Genomic DNA, 18,223 nt, shown 5'->3' on the forward strand with positions numbered 1-18,223 from the left:
ATTGTGCCTTTAAGATATTTTTGATGAAATCCGAGAGGAATAGGTCTCGTCCATAGACAGCAATATAATCACCACTTTCAAGGTCTAGAAAGCTACCAAAGACATTGTTAAAACAGTCGACGTGACCGCAGTGGTTCAACCTTAATTTTATGAAGTGACAAGAATACTTTTTGTTTTCAAAACAAAAATAATGACTTCATTCAACAATCTCTTCTCTTCCCTGTCATTATCCTTATGCAGTTAATGCAGTAAGCACAGTAAGCACAATGAAGGCTTCCGTGTTTACGTCCGAATGCTGGCTCAGTATTGGCCAAAGGTGCACACGTGAGCAGCATGACCCATACATGTGATGCTGACGCAGGAGACGGCCAATAATGAGTCGCTGTTCTGACGTAGAACCTGGAAGCTCTAGACATAAACAGTGTATGAAATGACACAGAAGAGAAGATATTGTTGAATAAAGTCACAATTTTTGTTTTGTTTTTGCACAAAAAATTTATTCTCGTCGCTTCATAAAATTAAGTTTGAACCACTGCAGTCACGTCGACTATTTTAAGAATTTCTTTAGTAGCTTTCTAGACCTTGAAAGTGTTGATTATATTGCTGCCCATGGATGAGTCACGTGCCTCTCGGATTTCATCAAATATTGTGTTCTGAAGATGAACGATGGACTTACAGGTGTGGAATGACATGAGGGTGAGTAATTAATGACAGAAAGTTCATTTTTGGGTGAACTAAACCTTTAAGTGTTCCCAAACTAAGCAAGCCAGAGGCGACAGTGGAAAGGAACCCACACTCCATCAGGTGACAGATTGGAGAAAAAACCTTGGGAGAAACCAGGCTCAGTCAGGGGGCCAGTTCTCCTCCGGTCAATGAATGAACACGGTGTGATTATGATTCAGGCTTCATCACAAGTCAGAATTGTATTTGTTATGTTGATCAGTTTTATTCCCAGACAACAGCTGAGGTATTTAAATGTGCCATAAATGAGACATGTAGCGTATTTAGCACTGAGTGGTTAAGTTTGATATCCGCTGATAGTTTGATTATAGTGATTCAGTCATTAAAGAGCCAGAACTGCCTGGTTTGATTCATCTGGAAACAATATTACATGTTGAAAATCACAGTTTTTTCAGTAATAGTAAAGTCAGTGCTTTATTTTAGATGGAAACAGGGTTTTTATTTTAGGTAACTGGTTATTTACTTCAGACTACTCTATCGTTATCACGTTCAGTGCACACTGCACTCTTTTATTCAGCACTGTGCTGCTTTAAAATTATGCTTTGAAAATGAGTGGAAAAAAGCCCATGAGCATCACACAGACGGATCCATAAAGCTTCTGAGCTTCTCGTATGCTCCCTCATTTTTTACTGTTTCTGCTTTAGGAAATGAATCCCTGGAGCACTAAAATGCGCAGACTGTTTGATGGGTTTAGTAGATTTGTGCTGTCGAAAAACGAGTACAAAGAACACGCCTTAGGTTTAGATTTTACATGTCTTGTTCAAGTTGTAACAATGGCTTTTTGTTTTCCCAAATCCCTCTTTCCTGAGGATCTTGGCTGCTTTGTAGTTATGGTAATTTTATGGCAAAGTTCTCTTGTGATATTCCTGAAATGTGAGAAATATCTGTAAAATGTCATTGCATTGATTAATATTAAGTGTCGTTTATATAGCTTTTCCTGATTTTACCTTACGTATTGTTTCTGTTACTAGATAAGAGGGTGTATTTTCCCCATAAATAGAAGCAGATCAAAGATGTGTTTTTGTGAAGAGTTATATTTTTCAGATGCCAGAATATTTTTTTTGGAATCTAATTTTAGAAGTTTAGGTTATTATGGATCTGAGACAAGACTACACAGTATATCGGTATAATATCGGTTATCGGCCAGTATATGTTTTTCTTTTAATTAATCTGTATTGGTTGATTTATTTATTTATTTTTAATTCTCCTGTTTTTACATTTAGATTTGCTTTGCATAACTCACTTAAATTTAATCATTAAAACACTAATAATTTAATAACACACTTTTTAAAAATATAATTGAGCAAATCTCAGATTGAATATTCATTTTTCTTACTGAATGTTATAATATTGTGATGCTAAATTCACTTGCAGTTAATTAATACAAATGTCTTAATGCTTTAAATGTTTTAAATGTTTAATATCACCCATATAAATCGGTTATCTGTCGTAATATAAATGTTATAATCTAACATTTATTGCATAACAATATACAATACACAACAAAATGATTATCAGCTTATTGTGTCAGCGCATTTAATATCAGTGCATCTCTTAAAATAAGTCCTGCTAAGAAAACATTTTACTTTTTTTACTTGTCATTGAACTTAAAGGGATAGTTCACCCAAAAATGAAAATTCTGTCATCATTTACTCACCCTCAAGTTGTTCCAAACCTGTATGAATTTCTTTGTTCTGCTAAACACAAAGAAATATATTTGGAAGAATGTCAGTAACCAAACAGATTGACTTCCATAGTATTAATTTTTCCTTCTATGGTTGTAAATGGGGGGGCGAGAACTGTTTGGTTACTGACGTTCTTCCAAATATTTTTCTTTGTGTTCAGCAGTGAGTAAATGATGACAGAATTTTCATTTTTGGGTGAACTGTCCCTTTAATATAGTGCTTCCTGCATTTACAAGCCATTTCTCTGACATGGCCAAAAAAAAAAAAAAAAAAAAAACAGGAAAAAAAATGGTTAGCTTAACACTCAGAACCACACCATCTAACCTCAAAATCAGCTAATCAATGAACTTTGGACCATAACAGATAATAGCTTATATAGTCTAGACTTTATGTTATACTCTCTGTTACAAATCCCCAGGATTTATCTACGTGCAGTTAATTAATCCGTGTGTGACGACAGCACTGTCTTTGAGTTTTGTTTAATCATGCTTGATGAGACCGTCTCCAAGGAAGAGCATCTCTGCTGCTGCAGCTCAGAATAAATGAGTTGTAGTCGATATTTGGTTTCTTTGATCCTCTCTTTAAATTAGGCTAACTTTAGTTTATATATTTGCATAATGAAAAATAGGCCTTGTGTACCTTGAATGGCAGTTTATGTGCCCTTTCGCTATTTGTTCTAATGTATATATTGACCTTGACATGAATTCCTTGTTCTGAGTCTTTACTTCTCTGCATCATTTCAGATTGAGACGTTTTATTCGTTGCTCCACTGCTTCAAAGACCTTTGTTTTTCATGACAAGATATTAATTGCACATCACTGTTGTGCTATAATGCAATGACGTGTTTAATATACTTTCATGGCATGTTATTTTTTCCTCCAAATTATCGCATATCACTTTCTCTAACTATTGAGAAATATGAAAGAACAATTCATGAATTTACAGTGGCACTGACAGCAGGCTCTGTTTAAATGATTTTATTAAGTGAATATTAAATTCACTGGCTTCTCTGTGCTGAGAGAGGTTGACAAAGTTATAGAAGACAGGGGAACTAAAACTTAATTCTTATTAAAGAATGCTGTTAGTTTTCTAATAATTGCAACCTATATTGTCCACAATCCCCTTCATGATTATGAAGGGAGAGTACAACTTGGCTCTGTCGTGGTGATTGATTGATTGATTGATTGATTGATTGATTGATTGATTGAATATGCATCTTACTGATTAAAACACCACATTACCTATGGGAAACAAGGGGCAACTGTAACAATTTTATTTTTTTCTTTCATAATTCACAGACCACCACTAATGTCCTTTTTTGTGCACAAAACATTTACATTATGTTAAAAATAACTGTGCTATTAATAAACTTATAATGAGAAAAACTATGACTATTTGCATATACACATTAAGAAACATATATAGCATTGAGGTTTTGCAGAATGGTAACCTCTGCAAAAAAGTAACATAACAAAAGTCCCTATAAATCCCAATATACTGTAGCAGAACATTATTGTATCTCTCCCTATATTCATCTTGTGCAAAAACGCATAAAATAACACTTTCAACATTTATTTTCCTTATAAAATCTGATGCAAAGCATGCTGGGAACTATAAATCTGCTGCAAATCATTCAGTTTAAGTTCAGCTTAATACAATCAGTTATTGAATTAATGTAGCTTTTTCCTCTTAACTCTTTACGCACCAGTGTTTTTGTTTTGTTTTGTTTTTTAAAGGTGCCATTGAATTGAAAATTGAATTTACCTTGGCATAGTTGAATAACAAGAGCTCAGTATATCGAAATGACATACAGTGAGTCTCAAACTCCATTGTTTCCTCCTTCTTATATAAATCTCATTTGTTTAAAAGTCCTCCGAAGAACAGGCGAATCTCAACATAACACCGACTGTTACGTAACAGTCGGGGTGTACGCCGCCAATATTTGCATATGCCAGCCCATGATCGAGGCATTACACAAGGGCAGCCAGTATTAACGTCTGGATCTCTGCACAGCTGAACCATCAGACTAGGTAAGCAAGCAAGGACAACAGCGAAAAATGGCAGATGGAGCAATAATAACTGACATGATCCATGATAACATGATATTTTTAGTGATATTTGTAAATTGTCTTTCTAAATGTTTCGTTAGCATGTTGCTAATATACTGTTAAACGTGGTTAAAGTTACCATCGTTTATTACTGTATTCACTGAGACAAGAGCCGTCGCTATTTTCATTATTAAACACTTGCAGTCTGTATAATTCATAAACACAACTTCATTCTTTATAAATCTCTCCAACAGTGTAGCATTAGCCGTTAGCCACGGAGCACTATCAAACTCATTCAGAATCAAATGTAAACATCCAAATAAATACCATACTTACGCGATTAGACATGCTGCATGACGAACACTTTGTAAAGATCCATTTTGAGGGTTATATTAGCTGTGTGAACTTTGTTTATGCAATGATAGAGTCGAGAGCTTGGGAGGGGGCGGAGAGTGCAAGCAATTAAAGGGGCCAAAGCCTGAATCGGCGCATTTCTAATTATGCCTCAAAATAGGCAGTTAAAACAATTAATTAAAAAAAATCTATGGGGTATTTTGAGCTGCAACTTCACAGACACATTCAGGGGACACCTTAGACTTATATTACATCTTGTAAAAAAAACGTTCAATGGCACCTTTAAAGTTGCCAGCCAGCATTTTTGAACATTTTCTCAAAATCTTTCATTGCCCCCAGAATATATCTGAACATGCAGTACATTAAAAGGAAAAACAGAGCCTATGCTTTAAAAAAATATATATTCTATCTTAATTCTTTTTTTAATTCTTTTTTTTTTATCAACACCAGTTTAGGTACAGTAGGTAGAGTTGTCAAAAGTACCGACTTCGGTACCTATCGGTACTGAAATTTTAAAAATGTGACGCTTTGAGCACTGTTGAGCGGATTCGTAAACACCTCTGATTGGCCATTGTGTTGACGCGCTCATCGGATATGCCTGTGATTGGCTACAATGATCAACGCACGGGAGCATTTGAAAGCACACGGAAGTGTTTGAATTTGAAAGCGTTTTGAAAGTGGGAGCGCGAGCGATTGAAAGCAGGTGTCTAACAGTGGACCGATCCGCGATAGACGCCTGCTTTCAAATGCTCCCGTGTGTATCTGTGTATCTGTGTAAGCGCTTAGTGAAGAGATTTATTGATGACTATTTACAACGTTTTTACAGCGTTGATCATTGAAGCCAATCACAGACATATCCGATGAGCTGTGAAAACAACGGCCAATCAGAGATGTTTACGAATTGTTTACACATTTTTTAAATTTCAGTACCGACTAGGTACCGAAGTCGGTACTTTTGACAACTTTAGTAGGTTTAGGATTAGGTGTGAGGGTGGGGTTATAGGATTAGGCAACCAGGTAGCAGCCTCAATGAGGGGGGGTAAAAATTTGGCAAAGAGTTCAAATTCAACACAACACTGGATTGGATTCAGAATGATGACCAAAATGTAGTCCTATACCTCTTCCTGGGTCAATATTTCATTCTGTAACGTTAGGCAGTTTTGATTTTTTATATGCTGTTTAATTTTTGATGATCGCATTATTTAAGCAATGCTTCCCTTACTAACAGCACGCTTGAATAAAAAAAAAAGTTTTTTACAAGTTTGCTGTTAGTATACTTCTACTAAAAATACAAAAAATAAGAAAATATACTTTGTCTACTTTTTATGTTGGCTACTTCTTGGAAATATTACACTAAAGTATACTTGAGTTATACTGACAGAAAAGTATATTTGGCCTATACTTGTTAAAAATAAAAATATATATAACTTAAAAATATAATTAAGTACTCTAAGTATACTTGGCTTGTAGTATTTACACTTTTGATTGAGTAGCCTATTAAATACTTTTTTCACATAGTTTTACATACCGTCTTATAAACTTACATTGTTTGAAAATATTGATTTATAAAGAAAACAATACGTTCTGAATATGTGAGTTTTTGTGTAGTCCTCTGGTAGTGTACATAGGAATTTACTTCAAATCTATTTAAGTCTTTCCTGGCCATTGACGGACTTTTCCAGCAATCCATGTTTTCACTGTTATACAGTAGAGGGCGCAGTTATTGAATTAATGTAGCTTTTTCCTATTAACTCTTTACGCACCAGTGTTTTTGTTTTGTTTTGTTTTTTAAAGGTGCCATTGAATTGAAAATTGAATTTACCTTGGCATAGTTGAATAACAAGAGCTCAGTATATCGAAATGACATACAGTGAGTCTCAAACTCCATTGTTTCCTCCTTCTTATATAAATCTCATTTGTTTAAAAGTCCTCCGAAGAACAGGCGAATCTCAACATAACACCGACTGTTACGTAACAGTTGGGGTGTACGCCGCCAATATTTGCATATGCCAGCCCATGATCGAGGCACATGATTTTAATAACTTTGCTTCAGCTACAGAGAAACTTGACAACAGACAAGTGACCAATCCTAAATTGCAATGTCACTACGCTCATTAAGAATTCTGAGAATTCCAGGCCAAGAACAGTTTGTAATCATGCCTGCCAAACCAAGCTCAAGAAGAAATATAACTGGAACCGTTCCTTACTGTTCTTAGAATCATTCGGCCCAACAATGGAAAAGCGGCTAAAGGTTTCTATTTACGTGTTTTTGCAGCACTGAGCATTGTAGCTAATCAGACATGGTTAAGTTATGTGATTGAGAAATTTAATATGTTACATTGTATGTTTAATATGTTACATTGGTACCTCCTTCATCTTGTTTGGAGTCCAGTTTCTGCTACTGTATTGAAAAAGTCAGCAAAAATGCTTAGTTGATGTGTTTTGGATGGTGTCCACCAAATCACTGGATATTTTTATCCTGGTTTTCATTACACCTACAACTCTTCTTTCTTATATCTCTTTGCACAGATCTGTATATATTTCATTGTGACATCACAAAACTACACACGGTTTTCATTTTTCATCAGTTATCTGTATGCAAATAAAGTGTTTGATTTACCATAACTTGCACAAAAGCACAGTCAGTGGTTTGCAATGAAATATAGTCCCTGCTGACAGAGCTCAGATACCTGTGAGCACTGATAGAAATCATAGGAGCGTCACACACATGCACGCACACACACTGAGAGAGAGAGAGAGAGAGAGAGAGACCAAAAGGGAAGCCAAGAAATGAATGGGGGTACCTGCATTACCATCTAGTAAAGTCAAAGACATGGTCGCCATGGAAACCACTGTATTTAGATTTAAGAGATGGATTTGGGCAATCTATCAAAGGGCGTTATCTGCACATCTGAGCATCACTGCAGATTTGTTTTATGAATATCCGTAGGGTTTTTTTTCACATAGGTAATGGGGTTATTTTGATCAACTGATAACTGGGACATGTGCATAAACATTTGGGACATCTTGCTTTACACTGTAGTGTACTTCATTGTGTTTGCGTGGGTTTATAAGGTAGCCAGACCGCATTGGCATCTGATTTGTCAGTGGATTCTAATTAAGACTTAGCAAATGTCCTATGGGTACATCTGTTTGTGCAGAGACTCATTAGAGGCGCAGTTAACGCTGTGCTTGTTTTGGTGCAGTGCACACTGATGAATCAAAATAGAGCGGAGTGTATGTTAAGCTATGCTATCGTTCACCTAATTCCATTGGGTTGAACATTAAATTGACAAACACATGTTCAGACAGCAGCACATGCTAGTGGTGCAAAAAAACTTGCATCATCAGCACCTGGATCAAGGCAGTTGCTGCAATGCCCATATTTTCAGCCTGTTTTCTGATTTTAATGCTGCACTTAAACTGTCGCTATGTCAAATCATGTTATAAAGAAATCTTTAAAGGTAGAAATATTGTTGATCATAGTTGAATGGAATAACATCACAAATATCTGAAGAAATATTATAGATATAGGATATAATAATGTTCATTATAATAATAATAATAATAATAATAATATACAGTATATATATACAGTATATATATATATATACACTGTTTTTATTATTATTATTATTTACCACATATCTTTTAACATTGATTAATGGATATATCTAATTTAGCATAAAATTATTATGCTGAATTAAATATGATTATATCTATTCATCAATGTTAAAATATTTCAGAGGTTTCAAGGATTTAACATTACAATTTTACATTAATTTTACATTATACAGTATATTTTACAGTGCTGTAAAGAAAGTCAGGCCTGCAAGAAATGAAAGCAAGTGAACATGTTTTTAAGCACTGAATGGCAAGAATTGTAGTGCGTTTTGCCAGAAATCTTGAAGATTCATAAAACCATGTTAATGTTGCATTCAGAATTCACAATGTTGTTTTATTATTGTGGTGAACATCCAGCTTTGCCTAAACCGTTCGTCTAAACCAAGCAACAAGAAAAGATGCTAACAGATCTACCACTGAGGTTTGCCTTTTTAGTTCTGAAAACACGACTAATCCGTGGAATAGTAACGCCGGTGGTTGTTGTCCCTGTAGATTGTGGCTTATCTGTCTCCAGTTTTATGACCTTTACATGGAGGTGTAGGCAAGCTCTGCACACAAAGATAATCAAATTGTTGTCTTGTTAAAAAAAATTTCCTAGTCCCAAAGGCCGACCAACCTTGTCAAAGGTGTTTAACATAGATAAGCCGCGGAACAGATTCAAAATCGAACAGAACACAGAGGTGGAAACTAAAAAGAAAAATCAACAATAGTGAGGAAGTTGTATCTTCTTAATGAATTAAAAGCCTGCTGAGGCACCTCTGTTTGTTTTCAGGAAGGTTATTTATATAATTGTAAACATGAGCTCAGATAACATGGTTTTCTTGGGGTGCACAGTTGTTGGTTCAAGATTTGGAGAGAGACGGAAAGTCATGGAAAGAAACACTGAGCCTATGGGAATATGGCTTCTTTCCTAATCGGTTTATAAGGCTTATCCCAGTATGTTTCAAATGACCAACACCCCATGGGATAACACACTCACTAAGCAGCCAGCGGAATGATATTGGTGCCATAATCTTTAGCAAACAAATATTTTTGCGCTTGTAAAACTTGTAAATGTGTGACTTTCCAGTTTTCTGTCCAACTTTCTACGGCATTTGTTCGTTTTAAGAGCTAACACCAAAGTAACATGGGAAATGTAGTCTGGGGAAGAGTGTATGCTTCTCATCTGTATGGGTAGCAGTCTTTAACCTGTCAGCCTCCTGACTCTGAGATGGTCTTAATGTGCTGTTTGTTTACCCTGCATCTGTGCTGTCAGCCCCAGAGTGTCAGAGCTCAATATGGGTTCTGTAATGCAGGGAATCCATCATCAACTTTTCCTCAGGCTGTTACCTTTTCTGGAGCTGCATTGAACACAGTGTTCAGAATGTTGGAACATGAATTGTTAGTTTGATATCATAAACAGAATGCATAACAAATATGTATGTGCATCTCATTTACTCTCATAAATATGCTTAAATATTTATATAATAATGTTGTAAGGTAAGTCAGGCATACAGCTTACTGCTTTCAGGTATAGTCTTTTTTTTAAGCAAGGGCACATTAAATTGATCAAAAGACAGTAAAGACCTTAAAAGTTCTATTTCAATTAATGCTGTTGTTTTGAATGTTGTATTCATAAAAGAATCCTGATAAAATGTATCACAGCTGCTACAAAATCATTAAGCAGCTCAACTGTTTTCAACGTTACCTGAGCACCAAATCAGCATATTAGAATGATTTCTGTAGGATCATGTGATATTGAAGAGTGGAGTATTGGCTGCTGAAAAATTCTGCTTTGCCACAGGAATAAATTACATTGTAAAATTTATTCAAATAGAAAAGTTCAGTTGGAATAATATTTCACAACATGCAGCCTTGGTGAGCACTTCTTTCAAAAACATAAAACATTTAAAAATTGTACTGACCCCAAACATTTGAACAGTAGTGTGTGTGTGTGTGTGTGTGTGTGTGTGTGTGTGTGAGTTTTTATATATATATACATGGTGCGATTTGTGGGGGGGGATTTCTATGTATATGTTGACATGGTTTTAAAGCTATTGTTATCCAATTTGTTGGCCGTATTAAAAAACGTATTAAAAATGCACATATGTACACCAGGGAAATCTAAATTTTCTCAGGGGAGCATGCACCCGTACCCCTAGCAAACTACATTTTCTGACCTCAGTAATTATGAAACCCTGCGTACGGCAAGGCTTATATTCTATCTAACGAAATCTGAGGTAAACGTGTATTTCTCCAAATGTGCGCACTTTTGGACTAAAAGTTTGTATGTGTATGCACTGTGATCAAAAATTGAATGCAGAGGGTTGTGTCTCGTTATTCTATTAATAACTACCGATTGATTTTGCATTTCTATCAGAAATTAAGAATTATTAGTGTCATTGTAAATAGTGGTGCAAATATCTAAGCTATCTAATACTTCAAATCTCAAGGTTAAATCAGAAGATTTTTTGTAAAAATGTTTCTGTAACAAGTTGTATATAGCTCCACTGTGCTCCACAAATCGCACCCTGTATATATATATATATATACATATATAATTATATTCAAATACTCTTTATTAGTTATTATCACAAAGCCCTTTGGCTTATTCTGGTAGTAAAGATTGTTGAATTTTGTTGAATAGTGTCCAGTATCAAAGCTCTCCGTCTTTCTGCTAGCTCATTAGCCTCCACTAACAGCCAGCACTGGCTCTTCAACTCTCATCTCTATTTAACACCATAGCACTCTGCCACTGTTTAAACCATTCTCTGCTAATGCCTGTGTCCATTGACTGTGGCCAATCCGTCTCTCCTGGCCATTATTACATATCTCCCAGTCCTAGTCCCCAACAATAATCCTGCTATCAGCCAGTGCTAGACCTCGCTAGCAGCACAGCTGGCTACACTGGCAGTAGCCATCTAACCCCATCTGTGGATCTTATCTGGTTTCACAGCTTATGGCAAGGGTGCTATGTTTCAATCTCCAACTCAAACTGCACTAATGGTTATGTTAAGTGTTCCCTTCGCCAGCTTTGGCTGGCAGCACATTTTGTTGTGAAGCCGGAGGATTTTTGTGCCGATTTTGCTGAAACAGCCTTGAGGATATTTAGAAGTTTATTGGCCCTTGACACCATAGTCATTTATACTGCATACGATTCAGACTGTAGCTGTTTCTGTAGAGTCTATAATTACAGGTTTAATTGGCACAGTCTGAAACCCAAATCCGTAAATAACACAAGATGGCATGCCTTTTGCTTAAAGGGGTCCTATTATGCTTTTTTACACTTTTAGTTAATGTTGCAGTTTGAGCATGAAACATGTCTGCAAAGTTACAAAGCACAAAGTCCACTCCAAAGAGAGTTGTTCTCCATATCAGTAAGCATTGTTTCTGAACTCCCTGTAATGCTTAGATTGTAGTCTTCAGTTTTCTTATGGGAATGTACACATCACGGTTTCCCTCATTTAAATAATTCCTGCCCAAGGCATACACAAAAAAAGGGGGTGAAGTCTGATTGAGTTGCCTTAGTACTGTGTTGTCGCAATGTCCAAAAGACCCTGCACAAGTCGTGCTTGTTAAGGCGTTTTGGGTTGATCAGCTTGATCTTCTTAACTGTCATTATCGGACTCGAACTGATGTAGCGAAACTGACGCCATATTTAGCATATACAGTAGTGTTTACAGCAGCTGATACACCTTAAGTTCTAGACAATCACAACAGACTAGGCTGGCTTTTGGAAGGCAGAGGTTCAAGACAGAGGGTGAAAACAGGTGCTGCAACAATGTAAATTATTAGAAAAATAATGAGTTTTTTTGAACATTAAATGACTTAAACATATTCTAGTAGATGCCATAAACAAACAAACAAACAAAATTATGAACCTGTAAATGAGCATTATTGGACCCCTTTAACCCCCTATAGCACATGAAGAGAATTAGAAGTTTAAACTGATATAGTTTTAAAACGCATGCAGAAAATAAAGTTTTATGATGAAGAAGAACTGCACTGTCCATGAGCATGATCATGATATACTGAAGATGATAATCAAAAACAAGCAGATGTCTTTTTAGCTGAAACTGTAGATTATATTCAGTAATTGTAAATTTGCAGTAGATTGAAACTGTGCCTGTGCCCCTCAAGATCTCCTGTTCCAATTTTTTGATGTGATGAGATGCACCAAAAATAAATTAGTATACTATTGTTTTTTTCATGACAAATAAGAATAAGCACCTTTGCTGAATGAAAGTGCAGAATAAAAAAGGACTTAGATAACTATAGAGGAACAATTTGCATCAATTTGCATCTGTTGAGATTGGGACAGCAGAAGAGAAATGTTCTAGAACAGCACTCTTAGTGCCCCACAAAATAAAATTAAGTACACAAGAATGATATTGGTGAACACAAGAGAGTAGGAGACAGATTTTAAACTCTTAAGACTCTTTCTGAGGAAGTTTAAATTAACAAGCAAAGCTGGTCTTAGTTCAGGGATTCTCAACCTTATTTGGTCTGTGACCCATTTTTAAGTTCCAAAATTGTTGAAACCCCACATCATAGAATTAAGACATTTGACGATATCACAGGCTTAATTCCCAGCAAAAAAGAAGGTTTATGATACATGGAGTAGGTATCCACTGGCATTCCCATTAATGTCTATGGCAATATTATATTTTATTTTATATATATTAGGGGTGTGACGAGACGGGTATCTCACGAGACGAGACTCGAGATTGAGTTCACGAGACGAGACGAGACAAGATTTTTACACACAATTTTTAAGAAATCCTCAATGGCGAAATACATGACTCTGCAGGTGTATTTGAAATGTTTTAACTAATCATCTTAATGAATGTTATTTCAGTTCTACTTTCTGAGTATGAATTATCATATGCAGTAAAAGACAACAATACTCTGGTACTGTATAAGGTTTTGCCACTAACTCAACTGACTGACTTCTCTTCTGTATGATTTCAGTCTCTTCAGGCCTTACTGTACATGATTTATGAGTTTCTACAAATTTTGACCTCCTAACTGAACTCTTTCCACAAACTGATCATAGAAATAAAACAGTATAAATAAAAATGGTAACACTTTACAATAAGGTCTCATTTATTAACATTAACATTAATTAACCAACATCAACTAACAATGAGCAATATATATGCTACAGAATTTATTAATCTTTGTTTATGTTAGTTAATAAAAATAGTCATTCATTGTTAGTTGATGATAGTTCACAGTGCATTAACTAATGTTAACAAATGAAACCTTACTGTTTGTGCTTTATAAGATTAAGAGAAACTGTTATTCATTTTTATGGTAACACTTTACAATAAGTGCAACCATAATCGCACTCTCAATATTCAAAGTGCAAATAAGACCAACTTTTTCTTTGATACAGAGCTAAGAGATGGTTACAGCTACACTGCCCAGCCTAAAATAGCTTTCATATTGAGAGATATTTGCATTCATCAGGGAGTAGGGTTGCCACCTTCAATACAGAAAAATAAGGGACGCCTGCCGCAGCGGGGGCCACACCCCTCTGGGCCACGATGACCACAGTCCCGATGGCGTGCCAGTGGTGGTATATCATAACTTAAAACATGTTTTCATAAAAATATTAAGATTGATACCAGTGGACATTATGATAAGATATGTGCTATTGAAATCAGTGTGAACAGATGCACTCAGTCTCTCACTATCACAACTTAAGTGGTCATATTGAATACACAGCTATGACAATAATAAACATAGGCCAACAAAGTGTGACTGAGACCACAAAAAAATAGGCTTTTGGAGGAACTTGTGAGATGTGAACCATATTTTATTAACTTATTAAATTAACAGATCCATAACTTAGTAATTATAATTTAAACAAATTGCAAATTGTCATTTGTTGTGAACAAAGATTTTGGCTAAAATATTTGTCATTGTTTGCAGTAACACCATCCAAACAGTGAAATCACACCTAAATAACAGTAAATGACATAATATCTACAAACATTTCTTATTTAAGTAAAACATTTAACATTTTTATTATTGGCAAATAAATAGATTTTTGTATTTATTTATTCCATTTTTATATAGTCTATTGTTAATTATATAGTATTGAATGATGCAATTATTTAAATTGGTTAAGCATAAATAGTTGTTTATTTTATTTACATAGGTACTATATTTTGATTAAATATGTATTAAATATATATCTCTTATCTCTTATTAAAGTAATGATTATGTGTCTGACTGTACAACCTAACCTTAATAAACAAATCATACCATAATATGATTAATGTACATTATTAACAATCAAAAACTTGAGGTGAAAAAAAAAATAAAACATTACACTATCTGCCTCGGGAGAGAACCGGCGAGGCGGCGTCCCGCCCTCCTCTGACTCTGATTGGCCGTGATTCATGGCCCGTGAACCTGAAACAAACCAATCAAACCATGATGGCAGCGAGTATTACCCAATCAGGGGCAGAATAGGACGTATCTTTACACAATGAGGGTGGGGTGATTTGCATGGGATGCTGCATAACATGGACCTATGTAAAATACGGTAACGGGACAAATCGCGTCCCGTATTGATTTGATACGGGACACGTCATTTTGGCTGTAAATACGGGACGATTCCGTATTTCACGGGACGGGTGGCAACCCTATCAGGGAGCCGCTTTCAAAATGCGGGGTATTGAAATCGCGTTTGAATGCGCGCGCGCGCGTTTACTTTCACTTTCAGCGATCGCGCGTACTCTGTAAATATGGAGCGGCGGCGACCGTTATCCAACTTAATTAAATGTTTTTTTATTTAAACACAAAGCAAAAGGACAGTGGAGGCGTAATGTAAACGTAGCGGTGGCATATTCTTTCCTAATCATCCTAACACTTTGTCAAGGCAACATCACGAGACTACTTTTCGCCTCGACGAGAAATCTCTAATATATATATATATAATTTCACCTATGCTTTTGCAGGGAAATTAAATATTAGTGATTATATTTGTTCCTTGAATGAAAGAAAATAGTGAAATATGCTTTTTGTCTGCATATTTGGTAGTTACAGCATACATGACGAATCAACAAAAATGTCTCCGATAGGATGACTGCCAGTATGTGATGATGGTAAAATGTGTCTGGTGGTGATTGTGCCAATATGAAGCTGATCAAGAGCTCAGTGGTCTTGAATGGCTTCTGAAAAGATTTTGACAGAGAAATCAATGTAATGCACATCAGTGGGCGCCAAGCGCAGGTGAAGGTCCCTGTCAAAGGGACTCATGTGTGAAAAGTCATTTGTTCAGCCAGCCACACACACTCTAAACTCACTGCGGGCTTCAAAAATAAGTGATTCTGCATGACAGCACAGTGAATAGCCATCCGGGCTTTTTCAGTTATCAATAAACACTGCAGTGGATGCTTTCCCAGGATTTTTGCAGTGTTTTCAGACGTACACATTGATCCAGGCTCTGGAAGTGTGGGTTAGTGATCTAGTCTCCATCACAACAGCACACCATGCGTACTTTCTTAGAAGTCACATTTGCTTATAATAAGCCAATGCGGTTTGACACTTATGCCTCCGGTTGTCAGGTTTATCATCCTCAGCCTGTCAGTGCTGCATAATGCCCATCATTCTGCGGCCTGCCTCTGCCGGGGACTGCGAGGGACAGCTTGCGTCGCTTCAAACCTCATCCAGCACTGAACTGTGCCCCCTAATAAAGCCTAAATTGCCCACCATGGAGCAGGAGAGTGACTCCAGACATTCATTAGCTTAATGAAAACAGGCCACTCCACTGCAGCCGCCCAGTGAGCATCTTCACACTGTAGCTGAGGCAACCATCTGCTCCGAGGCACCCAGCCAGCTGCAGAGTATTCCTGTCATACACACCCCATTGGAGAGGATGCAAACGGCACACCTCCACTCCGAGAGAGATGGTCATCACACTTTGGCGCAGTGCTGCAGTGTTGCTAAATATACTGCCCTACCCACACCTCACCCTTTCACCTGAAACGGTTTGCATTTGCTTTGTGGCTCCGGCCAAATTCAGTGACGGTTCTTCTGCATTTTGCCAGCTAGAGTTCCCTACAGCTGCATCTACAGCCTGGCTGGGAAGAGCATGTGTTGAGGAGTTTCCAGCCATGTGCTAGGCAGGGTATGTCAACATGTGTTATAGCCAACTGTTTCATTCTGGCCACCACAAATCAGCTAACCTTTGCAAATATTTGAAGGGCAAATTCCGTTCCCTTAGTAATGTCTCACTTACTGGTCTGGAAACTAACAACAAATAGTAAACATTTCTCCAAAATAATGCAACTATACAAATGCGTTCCACATAGAATGCTTCATTTATGATATAGTTAGGGATCGTCACGATTGTTGACTAGTCATACACAGCATACATTTATATAGTTAGTTAGTTAAATTCAATAAACTCTTGCAGAGAATTTGCATCTCTACAGCCATGCACACAAAGACATTTTGTCCATTTCTGGACATTTTTATCCTGTTATATAATAGGGGTGTAATGGTACACAAACAAGACGGTTCTGTACGTACCTTGGTTTTGAAGTCACGGTTAGGTACTGGTTCAGTACAGCGGGGGGAGAAACCTAAACATAAAATTGCTTTTTTATTAAACTGTTTTTTTGAAAATGTGCCTCTGTGTTTAAATACATTCAATTATAATTACAAGTTTCTTAAGGTTAAAATGGCTAATGCTGCAAACTATATAGGGAGCCATTACACATTACTATAATATTAAGGGGACCTATTATACAAAATTCACTTTTATATAGTGTTTGAACATAAATGTGTTAGTAGTGTGATAAAAATCCGCTCACTCCTTTTTTTAAAAATCTCTCCCAAAAATAGTCTCAATTAACAAGCCCCGCCCACAACTGCTGACATGCTGCGTTCACGCCACAGACATCATATAGGTGTAAGGTGTCTATATGATGTATAATATATATATATATATAATGATGTCTATGGTTCACGCCACCTCGTATTTACCGAAATCTTGAGATGACAACACGTGACGGTATATTCGGAGCTGTCACGTCCAAAGCTACTGGAAGGCAAGCCTGAGAGATACAGACCCTCTTATCTCCCCATTATATACAATCTCTGTCACGTCCTTGGACTGGGAATTATGCGTTTCCATGGCACCGCTATCAACGCCTATGAATCTACAGCGGTCAGGTGGTACAGCGGCCACGTGGTACATCTGCAAGCTTTCAGAAAACTCCCAGCTTACAAACTGTAATTACGAGCTCTAGGAGGACATGAATCACTTTTTACAAGGTACAATCTCGTAACTACAGGAATTACGAGGCCGCGTGAACGCACCTATAGTTTCCTTCCTGAGCCAGTTGTACACAATGTCTGCCATTTTCTCTATGCCAGAGCAGCAGTAGCGACAAGAATTTTTGGTAAGCAATTGAGGAGTTTTGTTGTTGGATGTAAGAGTGAACATTACAGTCATCATTTGTTCCTGACATCTGAGCCGCTGAATATGCAGTGGATTAGTTTTGTTTTTGAAGGGAATGCACCACAGATCTAATGCCTTCACGTGTTCTCGGTTTCCTTGGTAAAAAAATTGCACATGAACGCCCTATCATGTCGAAACTTGAATGAGATAAGCTCATAATCACGACTTCAGAAGTGCACGTGAAGACAGCATAATATGTATGCAATTTCTGTCCCTGCTGTTTACGTTCACAGAAACAACCGACTGTATTTATGTGAACTTTGTGTGTTTTTGACATAACCTTGTTTGGATTTTACAGTTCAAGCACAACA

At 36.6% G+C, this 18,223-nt stretch overlaps 2 protein-coding genes across 10 annotated transcripts in view; one reads left to right on the forward strand and one right to left on the reverse strand.

The window, feature by feature from the left end:
* si:dkey-103j14.5 (isoaspartyl peptidase/L-asparaginase) overlaps nucleotides 1–18,223 on the reverse strand; it is a 67,956-nt gene that overhangs the window by 49,478 nt on the left and 255 nt on the right. The window contains exons 1-2 of one of the 2 annotated variants that reach the window (XM_048204779.1): nucleotides 17,435–17,531; nucleotides 16,979–17,031 (exon numbers count right to left, since the gene is read on the reverse strand). The gene's annotated coding sequence lies outside the window, so the exon portion shown is untranslated. Of the gene's footprint in view, nucleotides 1–16,978; nucleotides 17,032–17,434; nucleotides 17,532–18,223 lie in introns of those variants that run through there. The other variant, XM_048204778.1, reaches the window with a different exon arrangement.
* khdrbs2 (KH domain containing, RNA binding, signal transduction associated 2) overlaps nucleotides 1–18,223 on the forward strand; it is a 78,994-nt gene that overhangs the window by 17,021 nt on the left and 43,750 nt on the right. The window lies entirely within an intron of this gene.

This window comes from Megalobrama amblycephala, linkage group LG10, assembly GCF_018812025.1.
Source record: "Megalobrama amblycephala isolate DHTTF-2021 linkage group LG10, ASM1881202v1, whole genome shotgun sequence".
Classification (NCBI taxonomy): Eukaryota; Metazoa; Chordata; class Actinopteri; order Cypriniformes; family Xenocyprididae; genus Megalobrama; species Megalobrama amblycephala.